Source organism: Zingiber officinale, chromosome 4B (genome assembly GCF_018446385.1).
Source record: "Zingiber officinale cultivar Zhangliang chromosome 4B, Zo_v1.1, whole genome shotgun sequence".
In the NCBI taxonomy this organism is placed as follows: Eukaryota; Viridiplantae; Streptophyta; class Magnoliopsida; order Zingiberales; family Zingiberaceae; genus Zingiber; species Zingiber officinale.
Genome location: NC_055993.1, coordinates 66,381,125 through 66,389,607, shown reverse-complemented (window position 1 = coordinate 66,389,607; position 8,483 = coordinate 66,381,125). Strand labels below are relative to the sequence as shown.

Here is an 8,483-nt window from a genome sequence, read left to right as displayed (position 1 = left end):
CAACGGAGATGACTAATCCAAGGATCCACACCACGCACGCACCCTCCACTATGAAAACACTCCTTTTCGGTAACTACCGAGGGCGGAGAAGCCCTACAAGACTCTCAGACAAGAAGAAGAAGGGTAGTAAAGAATAAGCAAAATCTTACAAGAAATGCAGTAAAAACCCTAGCTTCTTCTTCTTCTCGTTGCAACTCGCCTCTTGACTTGGATGAACCTCCAAGAACCTTCAAGAACTGGCGGTGAGGAGCTTAGAGAGTGCTGGGGAGGAGCGTGTTGAATCTGGAATGAATCGGTGAAGTTCTGCTGAAGAAATCGCACGCCAACAGCTATAAACGACGCCAACGGTCGAATCCCAATCGATTGGATTGCTCCCAATCGATTGGGGAGGCTGGATCGATCGGAATCGATGGAGCCACGTGCTGGACAATCCTCGGATCGATCCACGGATCGATCCGGCACTTATCGAGCGAAGCAGCATCGTCCCGACCACCGATCGATTGGGACCTCTGAATCGATCCCGGATCGATCGGAGATTCCGTGGGGACTCACGGATCAATCACGGATCGATCCAGATCTTCCGGATCGATCCAGCGATCGATCAAACTGCTGGATCAATCCACGGATCAATCAAACTGCTGGATCAATCCACGGATCAATCCAAACTCTCTGGATCAATCCACGGATCAATCAACCTTGGTTTTTGCCCAAAACCAAGCCCAAAGCCCCCTAAACCAACATCTAGTCAACCATGACTTGTTGGTACATAAGACCTAGCATCCGGTCACCCTTGGCCAGCTTGGACTCTCTCACCAAGTGTCTGGTCAATCCCTTTGACCCATTTGGACTTTTCTCTTCTTGCCAAGTATCCGGTCACTCCCTAAGACCTACTTGGACTTTTCTTCCTCGTGCCAAGTATCCGGTCAATCCCTTTGACCTACTTGGACTCTCACCAGATGTCTGGTCAACCTTGACCCATCTGGATTTCTCTTGCCTGACTTCACTCACCAGGACTTTCCCAATTTCCTAGATTCACTCACTAGGTCTTTCACCTGGCTTCACTCACCAGGATTTTTCTCCTGCCTAGCTTCACTCACTAGGACTTCCCAATTGCCTAGCTTCACTCACTAGGTCTTTCACCTGGCTTCACTCACCAGGATTTTCCTCCTGCCTAACATCCCAGTTAGGACTTCCCAGTCAAGTATCCGGTCATCCTTGACCTACTTGACTCTTCTTCAATCAATATCTTATTGTCAAACATCTAAACCCAAACCAAGACTCAGCTTGGTCAACCAGGTCAACCTTGACCTGAGGGATGTTGCACTAACAGGTACCTGCACCAGCAGTACCGGTTACATCTTACCCGGTACCGCCCATCGTACCTTTAGTCGTCCCTACTTATGCCTACTCTATAGTTCCACTAGTGGTTCCTACCCTGTTTATGTGGCAGCACCAGTGGTACCTCTTCCAACCTATCCATCAGTACCACCCATAAGATCAACTCCAGTGATTCTGCCCAGTACCGCAGCGATATCTACGGATATGGTTGTAGCACGAGCATGGATCCCAGCCTTGGCGGAGTTGGTGAAAAGCCAATTCACGCTAGTTCACGGGGAGACTGATCCGAGCGTGGCTCAATCTTGAATAGAGTCTATGGAGCGGACATTCTTTTACATGGCCTGCTCCGAGTGGGAGAAGGCTGAGCTGGCTGCTTACCACCTGCGAGATGGGGCAGAGATATGGTGGGACACATAGCGCTCCATTATAGGCGACCAACATATTACCTGGAAGAGATTTAGGGAGGCATTCGAGAGTCAGTATTTCTCCCGAGCATATCAGATGACACACCGGCAGGATTTTTGAGTCTTCGACAGAATAACCGCTCAGTGATGGAGTATAATGCCGAATTTAATCGGTTGGCCAGATTCTATCCTGAGTTAGTTGCCGAGGATAGATCTCGTATGCTTCAGTTTATTCAAGGATTGGACGGGCATCTTCAGGTGAAGATTGCCGGTCTTGGTACTTCATCATTCACCGAGACACTGGATAGAGCTCTCATGATTGAGTCTACTCATCGGAGAGAGAATGCAGATAAGAAGAGGAAGTAGACTGATCGGACTTCCGGACAGATGCTGCAGTCACAGACTACTGGACAGCAGCAGAGCAGTCGCCCTCAGACGGGTCAGAGTACTTCTGGGTCATCTGGCCGACCCTAGAAGTCAGGACGATCTTCATCTAGACCTTCCCGGTCTGCTCAGCAAAACCGGAAGTAGTCCACTGGTGACTCTTACTGCACCAGATGCGGATCCCGAGATCACATCATCTCTGCATGTACTCTAGGACAGCCAGTTTGCTATTATTGCAAACTGCCTGGACATTTGAGCCGAGACTGTTCGCTGAAGGCTCAGCATGTAGCTTCCGGGATTTCTGTTCCGGAAGGACAATTTGGTCAATCCGAGACTCAGCGAGGAGGGCCGAAAGGTCAATCTTTGCATCGTCAGCAGAGGACAGCTCCTCCTGCAGCAGCTGCATATGACATGCACAGGCAGGAGCATTCCGGTGTCCTTATGGAGAACCCCACGGTATTCCGCCTTAGTGTTCTCCTGTACTATTCGTCAAGAAGAAGGATGGTACTCTGAGGTTGTGCATCGATTATAGGCAGCTGAATGCAGTGACTATCAGAAATAAGTACCCCTTGCCCCGAATTGAGGATTTATTTGATCAGCTCAGAGATACATCAGTGTATTCTAAGATTGATCTGCGGTCTGGATATCATCAGCTGAGAGTTAGAGATTCTGATATTCAGAAGACAGCATTTCGCACCAGATACGGACATTACGAGTTTTTGGTAATGCCATTTGGGCTTACCAATGCTCCAGCAGTATTTATGGATTTGATGAACCGTATCTTTTTGGAGTATCTAGATCAGTTTGTGATTGTATTTATCGATGACATATTGATCTATTCACGTTCCGAGGAGGAACATGCGCAGCACCTTAGACGACATCATCTGTATGCGAAGTTCAGCAAGTGTGCATTTTGGCTTTCCACAGTTGGTTTTCTAGGACATGTGGTTTCTAGCCGAGGTATTTCAGTAGATCCTCAGAAGATCGAGACTATCACCCACTGGGAGCAGCCGAAGTCAGTCCAGGAGATTCGCAGTTTCTTGGGCTTGGCTGGATATTACCGACGATTCGTTGAGGGTTTCTCCAGCATTGCTATGCCATTGACACGTCTGACTAGGAAAGGCGTGAAGTTCACGTGGTCAGAGGCTTGCGAGGCCAGCTTCCAGGAGCTGAAGCGGAGATTAGTATCAGCACCAGTCTTGGTTTTACCTTCTGGTGATGATGGATTCATACTTTATACAAACGCATCTCTTCAGGGCTTGGGCACTGTATTGATGCAGCACGGTAGGGTAGTCACTTATGCTTCTCGTCAGTTGAAGGAGCATGAGAAGAACTACCCAGTACATGACTTAGAGCTAGCCGCTATTATCTTTGCTTTGAAGATTTGGCGACATCATCTTTATGGTATTACTTTTGAGATTCTTACTGATCATAAGAGTCTCAAATATATTTTCACCCAGAAGGAGCTCAATCTCCGACAGAGGAGATGGATGGAGTTCCTGAAGGATTATGATTGTACTATTAGCTACCATCCGGGTAAGCTAATGTGGTTGCTGATGCACTTAGCAGGAAGTCCAGAGGGACTTTAGCTTGTCATCGAGTTACAGTCACGGACTTGATTCAGGGATTCGCCGAGTTGGGCCTTGAGGAGCAGGGACGGACAGAGCAGGGTATTCTTGTTACCATGGTTGCTCAGTCGTCGATCAGGATGAGGATTCGAGAGGCCCAGGCCGGAGATCAGCATTTACAGTTCATTAGCAGCCAGATAGCTTCCGGACAGCAGACCGAGTTTACACGAGATGCTGAGGGTATTATTTATTTCCGAGGTAGATTATGTGTACCTCAGTCTCACCCGGTCATGGAGGAGTTACTTCAGGAGGCTCATCGTTCTAGATTTGCTATCCACCCAGGTGGGACTCGTATGTATCGCGATTTGAGACGTTCCTATTGGTGGAACGGCATGAAGAAAGACATCGCAGATTTTGTAGCTAGATGTCTTGTTTGTCAGCAGGTGAAGGCTGAGCACCAGAGACCTGCTGGTTTACTTCAGAGGATCCCTATTCCAGAGTGGAAGTGGGAGCACATTACTATGGATTTCGTGGTTGGTTTGCCTAGGACTCGTCGAGGCCATGATGCGATTTGGGTAATCGTTGACCGATTAACCAAATCCGCACATTTTATAGCGATCCGAAAGACTGATTCTCTGAATCGATTAGCAGAGTTATATTGTCGAGAGATTATCAGATTGCATGGAGTTCCGTTGAGCATTATATCTGATAGAGACCCACGTTTCACGTCCCGATTCTGGCAGAGTCTGCAGCAGGCCTTGGGCACACAGCTTCGTTTCAGTACGGCATTCCATCCGCAGACAGATGGGCAGTCAGAGCGGACTATTCAGACATTGGAGGACTTGCTGAGGTCTTGTGTCATGGACTTCGGAGGCAGTTGGGAGGATCACCTGCCATTAGTGGAGTTCGCCTACAACAACAGCTATCATTCGGCTATCCAGATGGCACCGTTTGAGGCGTTGTATGGTAGGCCTTGTCGGACACCCGTCCTCTGGGAAGAGGTTGGGGAGGCTTAGTTGGTAGGACCTCAGAGAGCTCAGCAGGATGCGGAGTTGGTTCGCACTATCAGACGGAGGATGTCAGAGGCCCAGGACCGTCAGAAAAGTTATGCTGATCAGAGACGGAGACCCCTGGAGTTCTCCATTGGTGATCATGTATTTCTTAGAGTTTCACCCACGAAAGGGGTGAAGAGATTTGGTCTCCGAGGTAAGCTAGCTCCCCGATATATTGGACCAATCCAGATCTTGGAGAGGATTGGAGCAGTGGCTTACCGTCTGGCGCTACCACCATCTCTAGCTGGCATTCATGATGTATTCCATGTATCTATGCTGAGGAGATACGTATCCGATCCGGCACATGTTCTGTCAGATATATCTGTTCCTATTCAGCCTGATGTTACTTACGAGGAGGTTCCGGTACGGATTCTGGACCATAGGGAGCGTCGGTTGCGGAACAAGACTGTCCGGCTGTTTAAAGTCGGATGGCAGCATCATTCTGACGAGGAGGCTACATGGGAGTTGGAGGATACGATCCGAGCTCGATACCCCCATCTTTTTACTTGAGGTATGTGGGTTAGAGTTTTTTCAGCATTTATACTGCATGGTTATATTTCAGTATTTGCTGTTGGTTATAGCGAAATTTGGGGACCAAATTTTTATTAATAGGGGAGGATGTGAGATCTCGAAAAAAATTTAATTAATAGGGTTATTTGAGAAATAGCCTTATAGAATTTTTCCGAAATTTTTAGAAATTTTCTAGGAAATTTTTGGAGCTCGTATGACGGGTTTTGAGGGGATCAATTTCAGGTTCGGATTAAGCCTGTTTGGGATACTCGTTTAATTAAGGAAATGTTTTATTTATAAAATCTTTTCCCTTTTATTTTCTTTCCCCAAACGGCGTTTGAGCATTTCCCCGAACCCGAGCCTTCTCCCCTCTCTGCCCCGATCCCCTTTGCTCACGCTGCCTCTCTCTCTCGCGGACGAATCGGAGGCGACGGGAGCGGAGCTTCTCCTTTGGCGATCATCTTCGTTCGCCGGAGCTTGCTGGAGCACGGCGGAGCCTAGATCTTCTTCGGCCGAGGGTTCTGTCCGGTGAGTTCTACGGCTGAGCGACGCCGACGAGGTGGCTAGGGCACGACAGGTGCGCGATCTGTGTCGTCCCTAGACTATCAACCCTTCGTTCCGTCTCCACGAGCTGCTCACAGAGCAATCAACGTCCTCTCAGCCGGATCGGGTTGTGCGACATCGTCCGGAGGTGATCGATAGAGGTAAGAGTTGTCGGGAATTTCATAGATTCAAGGTTTCTGTTCGATTGGGTTATGTTCCTCATTGATTCTTCTGTTCTGGTTAGGGAAAGGTATCGGATCAATTGTGCTGGATTTTTCTTGATTAGATCTTGGATCTCTTCCTTGTTGCTAACTGAGGTCCCGGTTGAAGGTGAGTTCTATTTGGAATTATGTGTTGCTTGATCAGAGATCATCATTTCATGTTGATATGTGATCTTTGTTTTGATTCCTTCTTGATCCTATTGATTCCAGTGAGGGGAGGTGAGGTTCCATTCTTGCTGTGGAATTGTGTTTGGTTCCGGCAGTAACAATCACCTCAATCCAGCATCAACAGTAGGTTCGATCTGCTCTGTTCTATTTGTGAACTTTCTGATTTCGGCAGTAAACCATCCAGCAACAACAACAACTGGATTTGAGGTAAGGAATAGGATAATTGATCTTGTTGTAGATCATGTTTAGGAGTTGAATTCTAGATGATCTTGTTCTAGATTGGAATTAGGGTTTTACTTAGTGGTTTATGTGGAGGGATTTTGATACATGTTGTAACTAGTTGTTAAATTGCGTAGATGTAATTGTGTAGAATAAATCCAATGAAATGGTTAGGGTTAGGGTAATTAACCCTAATCAACCGTTGGATTTCTAATCTAATTGGTGGTTAGGGATTAGGTAACTAACCCTAATCGACCATTAGATTTAAATTGGTAAGTTGTGATTGTGGTGATTAGGGTTTTGCCCTAATTTAGTTTTTAGATTTAGCTATTTCATTTGAATTTAGCTAAATAAAATATATATGTTGTTTGACACAGGACTCTGATTCGAGACGAGCATCTCGATATTGGATTAGGACTGGATTGTACCTTCTATTTGAGGCGGGTACCCTTTGACTTATCTTTTGATAATGTCTTATGATATGTGTAGCTTATATATATTTACTAGTGGTAGATAGTAGATTATTTCTTCCCTGGTCTTAGCTAGTTGATACCTATCACATGCTTCATCTGCTAGTTGCTTTACTTCAGGATTGGATATTTTATCTCTTGCCATGTGTATATATGTTCATAGAGATGCATATCTATAGTGCTTTACTCTACTGGATTAGTTGCTTTACATGTGTGATACATGCTCTTGGATTCATGATACTTACATCATTGTTATATGTGATGTCTTTGGATTTATGCTGTTTATATCATGGTTATATATATGCGTTTACCTTTTTGGCACCTACGCATATGGAGGAGGATACGTTCAGGTATGACATTCTGTAGCCGCATGCACCATACCGCATGATTGCATGCTGGGCGATGGACGACTCCATTATTGTTGAGCTCGTCGGCCGGCTACATGAGGGCATGCACACAACGTGTCTACTGCATGGGTAGTGACACATCACTCAGGGTGTGTATGGCAGTTTGCTCGGTGGTGCACCGCCGGGGTGCTCATGGGTAGCACGATACAGCGGGGTTGCAGCCGGGATCCCTCCCCGTCATCGCGTACCGGGAGTTGAGAGCATTGCGCTCCCTCACTATGTTTGAGGTAGGAGGATAGGTGTACTCCGACAGCATCCCGTCCACTCGGTCACTCTTCAGGGGTAGTGATGGCAGTCACAGCCCTACCCACGCTGTCTCACCATTGTGTGTGAGATACAGACTGGCGTCAAGGGTGACCATGTCATATTGCATCATATGCACAGATTGCATTTATTGTGATTGTTGCATATTGGATGATGCACTTGGGTGACTGCATATGATTGACATGCATACAGGATACATGCGTATTTGTTCTGACTATCTTTATCTGTGTATGTCCACAATCATGCGCCCAAGCCTCGCAGGTGAGTACAGTTTATTTCAGTTATGCATTTCTTATTATTCTTGCTGTAAACTGTATTACATGCTTCTGGTTGGTTATTACAGTTTATTCACTATGCATACCTGTTATATTGTTAGGAGACTGTACTGTAGGTCCTATGGTTTAGGAGACTGTACCTTAGGATATTACTGGTAGTTATATGTTGCTGTACATATCTATTGGATTACTTGCTGAGTTCTTTGAACTCACCCCGTTGTTACTATTTTTCAGGTTGAGGCCGTCAGGAGAGATTCCAGTCGCTAGCCCCATTATCGCGAGGATTTTCTTTGTCGGATTATATTTTGCTTGTGCATCTTATATACTTGTATTGTGGGTTTGTATTGTGGACTTTACATTGAACATTCGGGTTTGCTACTTTTGTTTTCCGCTGCAGTTGTATTTTCATTACTTCGTGGATTTGTTTTCTTCGTTGTAGTGGAGTAGGTTGTTTACATATATCTTCGAGGTTCTATATCGTCTTTCCTTATTAAACTGCGTGGATTGATCATATATTATATCTGTGTGGAATGTTGATATAAACTGCGTGGTTTGTTTCTTAATTGTATTGTATTATTCCGGCCGTGTGTGGCCGAGGTATAGAGATATATGTATACTGAGCTTCATATTGTCCGCCGTACAGGGGAGATGCTGCCGAAA

The 8,483-nt window shown here is 46.2% G+C and overlaps 1 long non-coding RNA gene across 1 annotated transcript; it reads left to right on the top strand.

Annotated features, from left to right (window-relative positions):
- Positions 1-5,945: 5,945 nt before the first annotated feature.
- Positions 5,946-8,119, top strand: LOC121977582. Its single transcript, XR_006110944.1, has 4 exons — positions 5,946-5,960; positions 6,044-6,129; positions 6,231-6,395; positions 8,058-8,119. It is a non-coding gene; the product is annotated as an uncharacterized LOC121977582 (long non-coding RNA).
- Positions 8,120-8,483: the final 364 nt, after the last annotated feature.